The following is an 18,356-nucleotide window of genomic DNA, read 5'->3' on the forward strand; positions in this document are numbered from 1 at the left end:
GAATACGGAACAGCAGCGCCCCTCAGGTCCAGAAAGCAGGAGCCGAACTGCAGCCTCGACGCCCCCCCCCCTCTCCAAGGACCGCGTGCAGCAGCCCACTTCACGGGAAGCAAGCCCCACCGAGTTCAGTGGGGCCTGGCCCTCCACGGAAAAGGATGGCAGTCTCGCTTAGGCGAAGGCAGCTGCTTGGGCTGGCTCCTTTGGGGGTCAACGGGCCTAAAGCTCGGTTGAAATGCAAGAAGGGCCGGGTTAAGTGGCTTCAGGATCTCGCGCGCTCCGCGCCAGCTGGACCGCACCTAGAGCGCGCCGTCGGCGCAGGAAATCACGGGAGACAAATTCAGAAGGGCAGCTTTGTAGCGATTCAATAAATCGGCAGCAGCTCTCGTAAACGCGGAACGACCGAGTCCTGACCTCGAGGCAGCTCTAAATCCCACCGACTGCAACAGCATTATTTGCTACCGGCTTCCGCCATACATAGCTTGACCTTCACCAGACAATTAGGTGGCATTGCTCGCACCTGCCCCCCTAGCGGAGTCCGTCCTTCCTCTGCCAGGAGGCTGATCTCCTTCACCTGCAGCCTTGCGCAGGGGAGGTTTAGCCGGCGCAGAGCCGGGATGGAAGCTCCCTTAAAGCGGCGCGCCCTTGAAGCCCCCGAGACGCGCTCAGCGCAGGCCTACAGCCCGGTTTTACTAGGCAGGCGGACTCGGGGAAGGAGCTGCTTCGGAGTCACCTTGGCCATCTTACTCCCCAAAGCAGAGCTTCTTCTGTTGGGTGGTGGAGAGAGGAGGGCAGATAAGGTCCGCCTGGCTTCTTGGGGAGGGAGGGGGTCTACCCAGAGGCCATCTGCTCCCACCCACCACAGAAAAAGAAGCAAGTAGCTCCTTAGGAAGCTGCCTCGCCCAGGCAGTCTGCCATGGGTCCCATCTTGGCCAGTGTTGCTCAGATTGACAGGTAGCGGCTTTCCAGAGTTTCAGACACGCCCGACCTCCTGATGAAGGGCTTGAACGGGGAACTTTCGAGCGTGCAAAACATTTGTCCTATAGCACTTGGCCTTCTTCCGTAGCATATATAAGCTTTCCACGTTTTTACTGCAACTACTGATGGTGACCACCCGTCTCCCAACCAGCTGTATTGGGGTGATTGTAGCCCCAGTACTCCAAATATTAACTACGCTCGGTTGTAAGTGCCAACGGTCACGCTGAGCTTGGATTCTATACCTCTCTCTCTCTCTCTCTCTCTCTCTCTCTCTCTCTCTCAAAGCGTGCCTTCCACAAAGAGAGCAGCTCAACTTCCCAGCGTTGAGTGCCTGGCAATGTCACTTTGCAGCGTGGCCTGAGAAGGAGAAATTTAAAAGCTAGCAGAGCTGGCGCAGGAAGACGAAAGACCAAGCGGTTTTTTGGGGGGGAGGGGCACCACCAACACGAAGCACGTTCCAAACCCCTCCAGAAGAAGGTTCCTTATTACAATGAGCCTCGTTTAAAGTAAGAAGGGCGGAGAGACCCTCTTGGGAAATCTGACGCTGCCAAACCCCTCAGCCACTTGCTCCAGATGAGTCCCACTAATGTCTCCCCCACGGCCGCGGCCAGAGCTTTGAACACTGCAGCCTTGCGCGCGCCTGAGCGCATCCCGAGGCTGTGCAGGGCGAATAAAACGTCGTCTGATATTCTGAGCAATATCTGATAAGCAGGCTCCAAGGCATGCAAGGGGTGTGCTTCAAAAATATAACACACTGACACTTCCTGGGTTTCTCTCTCTAGCTCTACGTAGTCGCCCCCGCAAAAAAAACCCACAACACCACAAAAACCCACCCACCCTGAAGGCAGCTGGTTAAACAACACAAACACCAAAACCCCCCACCCACCCTTCAATTGTTAATTAAATCTCGGCGCTTCGATCCCAATTTCCTTTGCTGCCCACTTGGAACAAACCGAAGGGGAAACAGGGCGCCCAGGCTACCGATTTGCTCAGAGTGATAGAGCTCTACCGTTAAATGCTTCCCGGAAGCGAAATAGGTGGATACATACATACATACACATACACACATAGCAACGTGCTGGGCATAAATTAAGCTACAACGGCAAGCCGGAGCCGCTCCTTGCCGAAATCCAAGGCCCCGGGGCGAGCCTGCGGTCACTCACACATAACCAAAAAACGACACACACACAGAGAGAAAGAGAGACTGCCATAATCTCATCGCCCCATGTCCCCCACCTTTTGCCACCAACTTCTTCCATGTAATATTCAAGGACGCGGAGGGAGTGGTGTGTGTGTGTGTGTGTGTGTGTGTGTGTGTGTGTGTGTGTGTCCTTCATTAAACCATAGGAGCAGACGCTTTCTCCCCCAAATGCTGACACCAGGCGAAACGAGAGCGGGCTGGGGACTACGAACGCCTCGCCTCCTCTCCAGCATGGTATCAGTTTCACAATAGGAGGGGACTGTGGGAGGACTGTCTCGTCGCCCGGCTGACTCTACGCTTCCTCGCCTTCAGGGGACCGATTTCTGGTTCCTGGGCTCTCGAGCCGGCCGCCCTCGCAGCCGCAGTTTCAGGACCAAGGACAGCGACGCGAGGAAACGCTTCGCTCTCCGCCCAAGCAAGGTACGCGAGCCGGGCTGCCGGCGAGGACGTCTTTCGGCTGCATCAAGAGCTGAAGCATCTTTCTCTCTCTCCCTGCCCCCCCCCCCCCCCACAACTCACCACCCTTCTCAGCTTCCTCAGAACAAAGAAAATCGTGTCTCCCGGATATAAAAGCGGAACTCTCCCTGCAGAGCGCTATAATCGTCATTGGAAGGTTCTTTAAAAGTCTGGTTCTCCCACCCTGCGGCCACCTCCCCATTTTAACACACACACACACACACACACACACACACACACACACACAAAGATATATATCCTGGCACATCTCCAGACAGCAGCTCTGACAGCTAACACACACCAGGATCTGCAAATTTTCGCCAATATCAAGCTACTGCTTCTCCCATCTCGTCTCTTGTCTGCTGTGTGCGCGCGCCTCTGTCTCTCCTACCCACCCACCTCCCCGCCGCCGCCGTTTCCACCTTCTCTTTCTTTCCAAGCCACCCAATGCTATTTGGCTAATGCAATTACAGCGGCGAGCTTATCCCGTCTGATCTGCAAACGCCGGGCTTAAGCTCCTCAAAGCGATGCTCATTCCACTCATTCATCCTCATGCCCTGTGTGTTGGGTACTTTCCGCTGGTCCAACGCGAGAGACGCGTTTCACCTTCAGAGGTGGTTTGTTTTGTTTTTTGTTTTTTTTTAAAAAAAGACTGTGAACTTTACACCTCCAGCTAAGCTGCTGTATTTTCCTCCAGCGTTTTGCTCCCTGTGAGCACCTAGCTGCCTAAACGCAAGTAATAGACATATATAACGTATATCATCCTCTACCAACTGCTCTATCTCATGCAGATATTTCTACAACCTTGCAGCGGGTCTCTAACCCTATTAGCAGGGGGCACCAAGCGCTGAAAACCGAGCACAGAAGTGTGTGTGCGGTAAACTTAATTGTCTACCACTTTTGGTCCTCCTCCCTCTGTGGGCGAGGTAGCCACCCTAAGGGTTAGCAGAGACACGAAACAGCAAGAGTAATAATAATAATAATAATAATAATAATAATAATAATAATATAGTAACAAAAAGCGCAACTTACCTTTCTCGCTTCAGTTTTGGAAAAGAAAAAGAAAAAAGAAAAAAAGGGGGAAAAGGTAGCGGTGTCCCAATAAAGATGAGTAAGAAGCAAAAGGGGGAAGGTCTCACGACAACACCCAAAACCTAAATTGCGGACAGTTGTAAACAGAAGAAAATAAAAAATGGAGGGAGGGGGGCGGAGAAACGTAAAAGAAGATTGAAATATATATATATATATTGTTGCTGCTGCTGCTGCTGTTGTTGTTATTATTATTATTAAAAGCTGCTTTCTTTCTCCGCTCCCACAGCGCGGGAAGAAATTTGGGAAGGGGGGGATGAAAAAATAAAGAAAGGGGGAAGAACTTAAAAAAATAAGGAGCGTGGCAAGAGCGAAGGTTCCCCTGTTACAACACAACTAAACAGAAAAAGGGGGGAGGGGAGGAGAAATAAAAGGTAGGAACAAAGGAAAGAAGGGATGAAAGGAGGGTTTCCTAAAAGGCTGCCTCCCTCTCTCTGCCTCCTTCGCTCTAGCAGCTCCCAATCGAAGTGGGCTGCTGCATCTCTTTAAGTGAGAACAGGCACGAGGGGGGAGGACGCCTTAAATGGGAGGCGAAGTGGAGCACAGATTTATAGGAACCGTATCACCCGGCACTCCTCTGCTTCCGCACGAGGGTGCGCGCCTATGTGTCTCTGCAGCCGCGCCAGGCTCTCCCACCTATCCCGAGTGCCACGCGCGGAAGTATACGCCGGAGCCAGGGACAGCTGAGCTTGCTCGCAGGCCTTGCGGAGCCCCCGATTGGTCCGGCAGGCTCCGGCAGGCACCGCCCCGGCGGAGAGGCTGCTCCGGATTGGCCGCAGGGCCGTGTCACTCCGGAGGGCTCAATGGAGTCCCGTTTCAAGGGTGCGTTGCGCCGAGCAGGGCAGGCAAGGCAGAGAGAGAGAGAGAGATAGGGGAGAGGCAGCGCAGGAAGCGAGCAGCGCAGGATTGAGCGAAGTTGCCTCTCCTCCCCTTGTCCTTCTCTTGCACAGCACCCGCCCTCCCTTTCTGTCTGTCTTTCTGTCTCCTTGGGAGAGGAACTTCCACACGCCAGACGAAATGCAAGACGTTGGCAATGCTTGCCACATTTTTTTTTTTGCAACAGCAGGTTGGAGCACTGCTCGATCGGCTGGGTTTAGGTCGGATACTGCTGCCACGATTCTTTAGACGGAGGAAGAAGGTCTGGTCTAACCCTCTTTTGGGGGGTTTGTCACGAGTTCTCTTTACCAAAGAGTAGGCACCCCTCTCTTACACACACAAACACAGAGATACACAATTATACGTTCCCCACCCCCTCCAGTACACACGGTCTGCCACTATGTAGGTCAGCCAGCTGAAGAGAAGGAAGCAAGGAAGCACACCTTGAAGACTTGTAGGGACTTGTGTTCACCGGGAGAACACAAAATTCTTTCTTTAAAAGGGGGGGGGGAGCAGCTCCATCCCAACTGCAGAGTCTTTTGCATCTGCCATGCGTTTTAATTTCACAGGGCGTCTACCGGTCTTCCCTTTGAGGAGGAAGAAGCCTGTTAAGATGAATCTGCCCCCCTCCCAGGCTGCCTAAGAAGCGTTTCTCAGGGTCCTGCCTCCCACCTCCCGCCCTCAACTTCCCTCCTGTCCAGGAAAGTTGCTCGCCATCCCTTCCAAGATGCTCTCCTAAGCTGCTAGGGCGGAGGGAGAGGTGCTGATGATGGTGGCGGCGGGGGTGGGGGAAAGCAAAGACTCCCCCCCCACACCTCCACTCGCCCTCCTTGCCGATTGTTCTGACTTAATTCTGTTTGAGAATGGTTTTTTTTCCTTCTGCCTCCCCCGGTGGGTACACCGCAGCAGCTTTCCGTGCCTTTGCCCTTCCGTGTCCTTCTCTTGTACTTCAATCTCTCTCTCGCTCGCTCGCTCTCCAATCGGAAATGCCTTCTAGACTATATTTGGTGGGAGAGGGAAGGAGGAAGGGGCGAACCGCGACGTGTAACATCTAAGCACTCTATGCCCCCGGGGGAGGCGGTATTATATGCCATCCCTCCCCCCCCCCACCCGAAGTACAACCGAACATTTTGCATGTGGAGAGGAGTGCCAGAAAGTAGGTAGGGACCGTGAGATTAATGTTAATTTGGGACCCCCGGGAGCGTGTCCTTAAGTGTTTACAAGGGATGAAAGGGACGGATGCCAGAGCCGTCGGTTACCCGACTGTTTGGTCCCTACAATATCAGGATTCAATCGACGTCAGATGGAGGGTGTGTGTGTGTGTTCATTTCTACACCGCCTAGCCGCCTTCAGGTGAACTGAAATGGGCGCTTCATCCTCAAACGAACCTTTCCCCTTGGGCTGAAGTTGGTACTGTGAAGCATTGGGATAACGCTAGCTGCTTAAACGCTGTCTGCCTCTTTGGGGAATGTGGGATGGGATGGATCCTGAAACCTTAAAACAGAAGAGGTGGGGGAGGGAGAAACAGAACAGTGCTGTCTTTATGACTGATGCCTTAGTTAAGTTTTAAAAGGATACCCAACTCAACGATGAACGTGGGGTTACATTTCCAACGTTGGTGTCCCGTAAAACACCAGGACTTTTTGTTTGTTGCTTTTGAAATTTCAGATGTGGGCTCTGCCTAATTATGACCACCTTTGTTTCACTAGTGATGCCATCATTAGAACAAGAAAGCCAGGCTGTTTTTTGTTCCCTTTAACACTCTAGCCATGTGTTATAGACACGCCCCTCATTCAGGAGCATCTCTTGATGAAGCCAGATTATTATATGTCAAATCGGCGTTTGAAGGACGAGTTTGGGTGGAGGAGGAGGAAGAATGGAGAGCAGCGGCAACCTGGACTATTGATAGGCTGAAAGAAGTAAGACAAAACTCTCTTTGGAGTTGCCTAAGTGACTAACTTCGGGGGGAGATGTTTTAAGGGGAGAGTTGGCAGCCTTGGAGAAGAAAGGAAGGAGAGTAACCTTGCGAAATGCCAGAGCTGATTAAAACGTGCAGCAAAGTGGCATTCTGTCTTCAGTGGAATCGATTAAAAACAATATTCTTGCTAAGTTTTCAAAAGCAGCTGCTCTAGAGAAATCCCTCGAAGGTGTGTATCTTTTCTCTCTCTCTCTCTCTCTATTTCTGTTTTAACTTAAGAAATGGGGTTTCGTCAACTTTACCCAAGGACTACATGGAGATTCTAGAAGAAGATGCCACCTGCTAACCTTGTACACAGTGCAAATGCCATGTTAACCGCTAGTTTGAACTCTTTTCTTTTCTTTTAAATGCACCCGTAAGTTTACAAACACTTAGCAAGGTAGCAAGTGAAATTAAGTAGAAGTTCTCAACCATCAGACTGACCTGAAGGCTTATCGCCGGGTCCCTCTCCTGTCCCATTCGTGTTTAGGCAGAAGATGATCCTCATCTCTTTTTTTGTTTTAATTTTTTGATTTTTTTAAAACTTTGTAGAAGAAACCACATTTCCGACATCAACGTTTGACACATAACACAAAGAAATAAAGAGACTCTCATTCTGGTTACACAGCTGCTTTTTCTACGTAAGAACACAGCGACAAAAGAAAAAGTAACACACACAACTGTGCTCTTCAGAAATAACAGCACCATCACTTTTCGGACGCGGGCAACGTAATTTTTAGAGTTGAGTAGGTCCTGCTACCACCCAGTCACACGCAAACCAAACTCAATAATTTAGGATCTTAGCAATTTCAAGAAAACAACAACAACAACAACAAATAAACAAGTTGTTTTTAACGCGCCTGCCCGGGAAGGTATATTTCATGTGGGAGAAGAACACTTTTTGGGAGGCTGGACGGGGTGGGGAAAGCAAAGGAACCATCCCCAAATCTAGGCAATCTCTTAATCTCCAGTTCCCACTCTAAAACTAAAGTTGGGGAGTTTCAGGACCATGGACAGAGGTGCTCAACGCGCCTTAGCCAAAGCAGCTCACGTTCTTTCGCCTTGCTTTCTCAGCCGTCTCCCACGGTCGGCGAACGAGGAAGTCACACAGCAGCCAAGAGCCAAGTTTAAACACACACAAACTCTCTTTTAGAAAACCACTCTTTCACAAGAGCCGTAAAGAACGTCGCTTAGAAAGAGAGGCTCGCTTGCCCACGCTCAAACAGGGAGCGGGGACGGGAAGGGGACTTCAGCAGAAAAAATAATATCTGAGATGTAACTGTCTATTCCGTTTGGAAAGCATGTTATCTCAAGGCGATAGTGCTGCCCATGTGTGAAATTGTGCGAGTTGAGAGATCGGTCTTTAAAAGAGCTTCCTTTTGAAAGGGCTCTCATAAGGTCATGTTTACTGGGCGTGCTCTCTAAACGCAAAGGAAGTATATAATAAACGGGAGGGCTCCAGCGCACGAAATGGTCTAGGCGTTGCTTAATTCAACACACTGCCTCCTGCAACTTCTCTCTCTCTCTCTTAACTGGAGAGAGAAAGTCTTGCTTCTTTCCTTGTTGCAAAATAGCCACCGAACGGGCCTCAAGCTTCAACTGACTCACTTGTTCCGACGCTCCGTTTCAGTTCCTTTCAGTGGACGCCTGTTTCGGAGTGTCTTTCGGAGCGCCACTTGGGCTCCGCACTTCCTTGGGGATAAACCAGTGTTGACTTCCGAGTAGACACTGACAGGATGTTGCTACTTGGAAGGAAGTCCCGCTGACACGAAAGCTTGCAGCCTTAAGCCTCTTGCCGAGAATTGAGTCCAACTGAACCCAATGAAGATTTCTTCCAAATCATACACGTGTGTGTGTGAAATATATATACAGTATATATATCTCACGCCTAGACTCGCGCTGCACATGTTGGCAGCAAGTTTAGGAGTTGCGAGCCTGACTAAGCAACGCTTCTTCTTCTTCTTTAAAAAAAATTAAAATTAAAATGATGATGATGATGAGGCAGCCTGAATACAAATGAGCTTTCTTCTCCCCCCACATACAACCCCCGTGAATGTTTGGTATGTACAAAGGCAGTTGCGAATAAAGGGTTGCTTTAAAAAAAATATTCTTTCCGGGCAAGGGCACGAGCAATCTCTTAACTTCTTGAAAGGGAAGATAAATGATCGTTATTTGGATTCAGATTGGAGGAAGCCATCTGCTTGCTTTCTCGTTGTTATCCCTTGCCCATTTGCTAGGTTTTTTTTTAAGGGTGTGGGGGAGGGAGACGGGGGAGTTTCTGGCTTGCTGCTTGTGGGCAGGGGGGTCCCTCTCCTCCTACCCCCCCCTTCTCTGCAACTTGGGCGCGGATACACGCCGCAAAGCCATGCCTATCAGCCAGGCGATCATTCCCATCTCTTTTCTCTCCCCTTCTCCCTCTCCCACCCTTAGTCTCTGTCACTCTGCAACCCCCCGCACCTCGACCCAGCCACCCAGCCACCCTCCCCCTTTTGTGCTCGGATCAAACGCCCCGCACAACAGAGAAAGTGACAGCAGCAGGCCAGGGTAACAAAGCCACAGTTTGTACCGAAAGACAGACCGGGGCCCGGAGAGACACGGCGGCGAGAGAAACAGCTGTCTTATCAGCGCGCTGCAGAGATGGAGATGGCTCTAGAGGTCTTCGACAGATAATCACTTGAATGGGGCGGCGGGCTGAGCAGGGATGGAAGGGGGGGGGAGAGAAGGATGAAGGGAGGCGAGTTTGCAATGCGCCAAACTTTCGCCTCCACAAGGCCAGCCCAGTGCTGTAAGGGAGCAAGCAGCAAGCACAGACCCAGCTGCGTTCTGCTCTGGCAAATAAAGAATTAAAGCCCTCCCCACCCCCAAAGATATGCTTACACGCACCTGCTGCGCTGTATTCCAGCGGGTTGGGCTAGATGACCCCCGATTCTACAGTTCTATGAAATTAAGAAGTTGAGATGTGGGGTGGGTAGGTGGGGTTAGAGAGCACGTTGCTGGCTGGACACTTAAAGGGCACGTATATTGTGCAATGCCTTTCCACTTGCAAGGAGAGAAGCGGCTCCCGCGAGCCTTGATTCGGGAGAGAGAGAGAGTGAGTCAAGAAGCCAATATTCCATGTCCTTAAATGGCCCCTGGATTAGGCATGGAATAGCGGGATCTCGTGTTCTGCTGGAGACAGGAGTCCCTCGTCGCAACAAAATTCATCTTCACAACCGCACTGTGAGTCCACGCACAGCGTCGTTCCTTTGAAAGACAAATGGGGACTGCATGTTGGGTGTGCACGCCTGCTAATGCAGTTTATCTAAATAAAAGGCCTCAATAAGTTCAGGTGTTGTGTTGTGTTGAAGATGGCTTCTCTCCTCGTACCGCACAGAGACACAGACACTTCATCTCCCAGGGATCATAAATTTGCCAACTCCTCTCTGAAGGTGGGGGGGGGGGAGAGAGAGAGCCTGACTAATGAGCTTTGGAATAATTACTGAATTGGTGTAAGAAAAATGAGCCATATGTTTGTGTAAGCAACAAATCCTGTTGGAAAGGCTAATGGTGTCAAGGACTCGGCTCTTCCCTGCTTTAGCAGGGAAACGGGCTCCTGTTGAAATGAGACTTTGTTTATTTAGTTGAAGATGGAAAGGTTGGAGAGAGTGGTCTAGCGGGTGAAAGTTGCCGCTGCAAATCTCAGCCCCTTCCCTAATACATGGGACAGCCACCAGCAAGTTCCTTTTTCTCAGACAATGCACCTTGCAATGGAGGAAGAAAAGTAACATTGCAAGGCCTTACAGGCTTATTGTTAAGATTGCTGAGATACACTGTAATGGAGCATACCTTTTCAAAATTTAGAACAGAAAATATTTTATGGTTAGGCAGCCAGCATAGCTGGGGATTTCATAGGATTTATTTTATCTTTTAACGTCTTCACTTAAATTTCTAAATGGACACAACCAGCCTTTTATGACTTGTTCACTAATCTGGTCACTCTAAACCTGTGTTTCCCAAACTTGGGTCTCCGGCTGTTTTTGGACTACAATTCCCATCATCCCTGGTCACTGGTCTTGCCGGGTAGGGATGATGGGAGTTGTAGTTCAAAAACAGCTGCAGACCCAAGTTTGGGAAACACTGGTTATATATTTATGCATATAAAACATCTGGTCAGTGTGTTTGTACACTGGCTTCCTACTACCATTGGCCCTACAAGCATGGGCAGAAGTCAGGGATGATGGGAACTGTGGTTCAGGAATGTTTGGAGAGCCAAACGTTAGCCACCCCTTCTCTAAAAATACACAAGGCAGCAAATAGCAATAAGTCAAAGCATGCAATAAAACAGAATGCCTAAAAAATACCTAACAGCAGAACACGCCTACACAAAGTACAAAGCAGATTTTCAAACAACCAGGTATCTTCAGCCAGTAAAACCATTCAGCTCAGCTGCTTTAAAACCATTTGTGGCTCCAAAGTCCTCCTATACAGTGGTACCTCGGGTTACATACGCTTCAGGTTACATACGCTTCAGGTTACAGACACTGCTAACCCAGAAATAGTACCTAAGGTTAAGAACTTTGCTTCAGAACAGAAATCATGCTCCGGTGGCACAGCAGCAGCAGGAGGTCCCATTAGCTAAAATGGTGCTTCAGGTTAAGAACAGTTTCATGTTAAGAACGGACCTCCGGAACGAATTAAGTACTTAACCCGAGGTACCACTGTACTGGAAGGATGTTCCCATCCAGTCATCCAGTGGAAATCCATTTAAATGGGGGCCAGACCAGCCTCCTGTTGGATAGAGTTCCAGAGGCTGCGTACGGCCAGTGAAAAGGTCCTCTTTGTGGTTTCAGCTAGGCATACTTCTGCAGATGCTGGGATATACTGATGAGCTGAAAGAAAGTGTGCACCATGCATCACAAAGCATTTGGTTCCTGCTTTGGTGCCTGTGGTTTACTGGGTGCAGGCAGAGTTGATACCAGAAGATGAAATCCCAGCAGTGGGTTTCATAGCAAATGCTGGGGAGCCATTGACCCAGGTGTCTAAGCAAGCAGTCATGTAATTTGTGCAACGTTGTCATTTGCACCAAACGGCATAGTCCTGCATTTTCCGCCCACTTTGGATAGCACTACTCAGCTTAAGGGCATAGCAAACAATAGGTGACTTCTGTCAAGTCTGGATCAGAATCAATAAGAACATTCACAGTTACCATTTTGTTTTCCTAATATTCCACCAGCGGGGGTGGGGGACGGGACATGCTCCATGTTTGCCATTAGTAAAGGGGACCCCTGACCATTAGGTCCAGTCGTGACCGACTCTGGGGTTGCGGCGCTCCTCTTGCTTTATTGGCCGAGGGAGCTGGCGTACAGCTTCTGGGTCATGTGGCCAGCATGACTAAGCCGCTTCTGGTGAACCAGAGCAGTGCACGGAAACGCTGTTTACCTTCCCGCTGGAGCGGTACCTATTTATCTAGTTGCACTTTGACATGCTTTTGAACTGCTAGGTTGGCAGGAGCAGGGACTGAGCAACGGGAGCTCACCCCGTCGTGGGGATTCAAACCGCTGACCTTCTGATCGGCAGGTCCTAGGCTCTGTGGTTGAACCCACAGTGCCACCCGCGTCCCATGTTTGCCATTAGCCTGTGTCAAATAATGTGCACCCAAGACAGGGAACAGGTGGCTGTAGCTGAGGTATCTATCTCACTTTCCTCAGCATCAATAAGCTCCCAGAACTATTTGCAGAGGAAATAAAGGAAAAGATAATCGCCTGTCCACAAATGAGTAGATACCAATATTTATTTACAGAGCGACAGTAACTTCAAACAGCATGATATGTAAGTCTAATTTGCTTGCTTTTTATGCTGTTTGATGCATGCTCTTTGGCGCTAACTGACTTGTATACCAAGGGTGGAATGCTCATTTGTTACAATTGGCTGTGGCCTCCAGAGCAGCTGTAGCTCAGTTTTCGCTGTAGCAAGGTAGTTGCCGGCTCAGCATGCAAAAGTTTCCAGGTTCAATCTTTAGCACAGGCATAGGCAAACCTGGCCCTCCAGATGTTTTGGGACTACAACTCCCACCATCCCTAGCTAACAGGACCAGTCATCAGGAATGATGGGGGTTGTAGTCCTAAAACATCTGGAGGGCCAAGTTTGCCTATGTCTGCTTCGGGTAGGAGTGGAAAAGATTTCAGCCTGGTACCTTGGAGAGCTACAGTGGTGCCCCGCAAGACGAATGCCTCGCAAGACGGAAAACTCGCTAGACGAAAGGGTTTTCCGTTTTTTGAGCTGCTTCGCAAGACGAATTTCCCTATGGGCTTGCTTCGCAAGACGAAAAACGAAAACGTCTTGCAAGTTTGTTTCCTTTTTCTTAACACCGTTAATACAGTTGCGACTTGACTTCGAGGAGCAACTCATAGAACGCGGTGTGGTAGCCTTTTTTGAGGTTTTTGAAGACTTTGGTGATTTTTGAAGCTTTTCCAAAACTTCTTTTAAACTTTTAAAACTTAGAATCATAGAATCATAGAGTTGGAAGAGACCACAAGGGCCATTGAGTCCAACCCCCTGCCAAGCAGGAAACACCATCAGAGCACTCCTGACATATGGTTGTCAAGCCTCTGCTTAAAGACCTCCAAAGAAGGAGACTCCTCCACACTCCTTGGCAGCAAATTCCACTGTCGAACAGCTCTTACTGTCAGGAAGTTCTTCCTAATGTTTAGGTGGAATCTTCTTTCTTGTAGAAGACTTTTTTTTGGGGGGGTTGGATTTTGGGTTGGGGTGTTTGGAATTCAAGGACTTGGTGTTGGGGAGGGGTTTGCAAGAATCTGGAAGCTTGTGTGGTTTTTTCCCTGCATTTTTATGATTTTCTGTGACCATTGGGCCACTCTGCTGTTTTTTTAAAAAAATTCTGGATTTGAATTTGTGGTGGGCGGCTGGGGGAACAGTTGGGGAGGGGGTTCTTCAGCAAGAAGCAAAGAGTGGAAGAGGAACCTTCTTCGAGTTGTCCCCCAGAGTCTTAGAAAATGCACTGTACACTTTGTTGATTTTTAAATGTTTTTCTGTCATGTTTAGAAACTTAATGTGTTGTTCCTTCAATTTTTGAAATGCTCTTTACAGTATGTGTGACTTTAAAGAGCACTTAATAAACTCTTGTTATACCAAATTTGGCTTTGTTTGGACTTTTTTTGACCATAGGAACACATTAATTGAATTTCAATGCATTCCTATGGGATTTCGTGCTTCGCAAGACGAAAAATTCACTAGACGAAAAAACTCGCGGAACAAATTAATTTCGTCCTGCGAGGCACCACTGTACTGTGAGTCTGGATGCAGACAATACTGAACCAGATAAACCCATGGTTTAACTCAATATAAGACGGTTTCAGAAAACAACAAATAATTACCCTAAGATGTGACAGTAAACCCAAGCTACAACAGATTTTTGATAATAATGATGATAGTAAAAACATATATATATATATATATATATATATATATATATATATATATATATATGCTTTCGTAGATTTTCACGGGTACAGGAATGCAGGTTTTGGTGTCTTCGGGTGTCTTCCCGTGTAAGAGTTGGGGTGTCTAGGCGACGTTTCGACGAGGTCTCACTCGTCATCTTCAGGCTGGTGCTTTCGGCTTCTTGTTACTGGAACAGAGCAGGATCTCAGTGTTTGAGTTCCTATAAATACTGTTGAGGGGGTGTGGTGTATAGCCTCCAACGTTCTGGGCAGAGAGGAAGTTTCCAGGTTAGTGTGCCTTTTCTTCTTTTGTTCATTAATTACTTGAGGGATATCTTGAGTGATTTCTTGAGTGATATTCTGAATATCACTCAAGAAATCACTCAAGATATCCCTCAAGTAATTAATGAACAAAAGAAGAAAAGGCACACTAACCTGGAAACTTCCTCTCTGCCCAGAACGTTGGAGGCTATACACCACACCCCCTCAACAGTATTTATAGGAACTCAAACACTGAGATCCTGCTCTGTTCCAGTAACAAGAAGCCGAAAGCACCAGCCTGAAGATGACGAGTGAGACCTCGTCGAAACGTCGCCTAGACACCCCAACTCTTACACGGGAAGACACCCGAAGACACCAAAACCTGCATATATATATATATATATATATATATATATATATATATATATATGCTGCACAACCATTGTCAATTATATGGTTACCATTGCTTGTTGCTGTTCATTAACACTGCAGATCAGTATGAGAACTCAATAATAATAATAATAATAATAATAATAATAATAATAATAATAATAATAATAATAAAATACAGTATTGCATCAAACACTAAAAGCTTCCCTAAACGTACTCATACTGAAACATTCTGAGCATTCTAGCAAGTAAACTCTATGACGCTGAATTATATGTACCAACTGGGCAAAGCTGTTCCAAGAAGGATTAGGGAGGAGCGAGGAGGAATGATAACTATTGGAAAGATTAGCATGCACCTGTGATATGAAAAGTTAAAACCAGCCACACAAGCACTTTATTATCACGAACATGAGTTTTATGTTTTCATGCAATTATCTAAAGGAGAAGAGTGTGTATTGTGCTAAAAGATCTCTCCTCTGCTGTAATTGTTCTGCTAATGATACAGAGCTGTAAAATAATGGCTATTGCCTATTGATAGTTACTACCTTAAAAAAAAAATTAAAAAGCTTCCACGTTCCTTATATTTGGAGCACTGTGTAATTATATCTTAAGGTACTGTAATAAGATCACATGCATAAGAGAGATTTATACTGTGGACTGGGACATATTTAAAGTATAGGTATAACGTTAGGAACAAAAGTTATGGTTTTACAGCCTGATTTGAGAGAGCACAATGGGATGGTTTTCCTGCTTATCCGGCCAAAAGTCCAAATAACCTTTCCTCCCAATTACATATATACATGACTGCATCCGATCATCACTTATGGTGACAACATATGACATTCATACTGTTTTTATTATCTGTTAGTGTATCTGAGAACCGTAGGCTCAGTCAGATTAGAGCAGTAGTGGTATTTGTGGAACAACTGTATGACCTTTTGGAAGCAAATATCATTTTTGTAAATATACAAAAGATGAGGAATACTTGGCATTTATAGAGTTCGTTTGAAGTGTCCAAAGTGCTTTGCACATATTACAGGCTACGGGCCTGTAAAGTAGGCCTTTAAACTAGGCAACAAAGGGAATCATGCAGATGAATGAGCAGAAGATAAGCTGGACCATGGTTTGATAACCCACAGCTCAGTTCCCACCCTGAAGCAAGGAAAGGATAGTCCTGAAGGAACGACTCACTGGAAATCATATATAAGCTGCTCTTTGGAAATATAGTGGAGTAGAAGAGTAAGCCTGTTTTTGTCATTAAGTGCTATATGCATTCCACAGAAGCACAGTGTTAATTAATTAAGCATCTTAAAAAGCAGAGACATCACCTTGCTAACAAAGGTCCATATAGTTAAAGCTATGGTTTTCCCAGTAGTGATGTATGGAAGTGGGAGCTGGACCATATAGAAGGCTGATCGCTGAAGAATTGATGCTTTTGAATTATGGTGCTGGAGGAGACTCTGGAGAGTCCCATGAACTGCAAGAAGATCAAACCTATCCATTCTTAAGGAAATCAGCCCTGAGTGTTCACTGGAAGGACAGATCCTGAAGCTGAGGCTCCAATACTTTGGCCACCTCATGAGAAGAGAAGACTCCCTGGAAAAGACCCTGATGTTGGGAAAGATGGAGGGCACAAGAAGAAGGGGGTGACAGAGGACGAGATGATTGGAGATTGTTCTCAAAGCTACTAACATGAGTTTGACCAAACTGCGGGAGGCAGTGGAAGACAGGAGTGCCTGGCGTGCTCTGGTCCATGGGGTCACGAAGAGTCGGACACAACTAAACGACTAAACGACTAAACAACAACAACAAAAATGTATGATAATTGTTAACAACATATATAAATTTAAGAAGTGTTTAGGAAAATACAAAGAAATCCCTAGCTCTATAGAAACAGAGCTGTGGACACCCCATCTTGGGGTGGAGTAATTGTTCTGGGGAGGACTAAATTTCTCCAAGTAGTAGGAGAAATTCTCTGACAGTTTCTTATGGCAGGAGCTCACCAAGAGCTGTGTCACACGCAGCTTCCTATCCCCTTTCCCTCCAAGGTTTATTTTGAAGCCCCTTTTGTGAGTGGTAGTTAACAACAACAGCTGAGTTGGCAAGCTGGCCACCATTTTGCCTCCTTTCTGGTCCTCTGGACCTAGCCTTGTGGATAGAGGGAATGTTGCCAAGCAAAGACCTGGAGAAAATTCATCAGAGGGGCTTTCCTTTTGGTAGGAGGGCAAAAGAAAGTGAAATGTCGATTAACTTCTACAAGATAATTTATGGTACTTCAGTTAACAACTGTAAAAAAGAAGAAGATAATAACGAATTAAGAAGGAGGCAGTTTACCAAAAATGAAAAGAGAACTGTGCAGAGGATGAAGGAAGTCAACTGGAAGAAAAGAAGAACTGAAATATGCTGTGTGTGTGTTTGTGTGTGTGTGTGTGTGTGTGTGTGTATATATATTGTTCATTATTTCATATGTTGTTCTGTATTTCATATATTGTTCTGTATTTCATATGTTACTATGGGTTATCTGTATTCCTTTGTTTTTCATTTGATTCTTGTTGTTATTTTGTCTGTTGTTGTTTGTTTGTTTTTCTTTTGATTATGCAATTTTACAAGTGTGGGTGCATATGTTGAAAATAAACTCATATAAGCTCAATAAATAAATAAATAAGAAAGAAAGAAAGAAAGAAAGAAAGAAAGAAAGAAAGAGAAATAAACAACCCTCATACTTTTTCATTAGCAAAAAAAAGCAAAAAGGAAAAAAACCCTTCAGCTTTCTTCCCAGTATATTTTGAGTAAATTTGAATATTTACTTGGGAGCAGGTTTCTTTATGTTTGGCAATGATGTCTCTCTCACAGCATTTTCAAGGATGTACCGGTAGTTTTTAAAATATGGCAGTTGGGTTGTTTCACCCTCGCAGTAATGATAGCTTTTCCATAAGATGCTTTCTGGCGTCAAGGCTGTAAAGTCTACTTAAACTCACTTCAGTGAAACAGTTTTATTTAGCTATTATCCTATGCATGTTTACCGAGAAGTCTCACCAAGTTGAATGCATCCTACTCCCAAGGAACTATGGTTATAATTAAACTCCCTTACGCCTGCGCCTGAAATTAGTGCACTCACGCAATGCTAAATAAATGCATTTAGTTTACCTTTTGGATTTTGCAGCAAATCAGTTCAGGTTGATACCCAGAGAGTGCAACAAACTTCCACTGATTATGTGGTTTTTTTTTTAAATGGCTTTCTGCAGTCACCTTGCATGTTTGTTTGCTTTGCGCCTTGTCCATATTGATTTCTAGGTTTGGGTTACTCAAATTCTAGGGATCCTACAGAAAAATATATTTCCCCTTTGCAGTTGTAAACCAGTCTCTGTTACATGATGTTCACACCCACCTCCACAAACTGAGTGTGGGTAATCAATAATCTGTTGAAAGTGAATGTGATGCCTTTGTCCAAAAACATTTTTATTCAAGACTATTTATTGTGTCCCCTTAGCTCATTTGAAGAAGCATCTCAAGATCAGATTGGGCAGCTCCAGATTAATTCTGTTTCTGAACACAATTTTTCAACAAGCACTGACTCTGCATTCATCATCTGAGGCCCATCTCCATGTGACTCCTCCTTGAGAGGTCTGGAGGGTGGCAACACGAGAATGGGACCTTCTCTGTATTGGCACCCTGTTTGTGGAATGCTCTCCTCAGGAAAGTTCACCTGGCG

The 18,356-nt window shown here is 46.7% G+C and overlaps 1 protein-coding gene across 3 annotated transcripts in view; it reads right to left on the bottom strand.

Moving 5' to 3' along the window:
• ELAVL2 (ELAV like RNA binding protein 2) overlaps positions 1-18,356 on the bottom strand; it is a 161,128-nt gene that overhangs the window by 128,956 nt on the left and 13,816 nt on the right. The window contains exon 1 of one of the 3 annotated variants that reach the window (XM_081176741.1): positions 3,665-3,783. The exons of 1 other annotated variant lie outside the window; for it this stretch is intronic. The gene's annotated coding sequence lies outside the window, so the exon portion shown is untranslated. Of the gene's footprint in view, positions 1-3,664; positions 3,784-18,356 lie in introns of those variants that run through there. One more of the 3 variants, XM_081176738.1, reaches the window with a different exon arrangement.

Source organism: Podarcis bocagei, assembly GCF_964188305.1.
Source record: "Podarcis bocagei genome assembly, chromosome: 17".
NCBI classification, from domain to species: domain Eukaryota; kingdom Metazoa; phylum Chordata; class Lepidosauria; order Squamata; family Lacertidae; genus Podarcis; species Podarcis bocagei.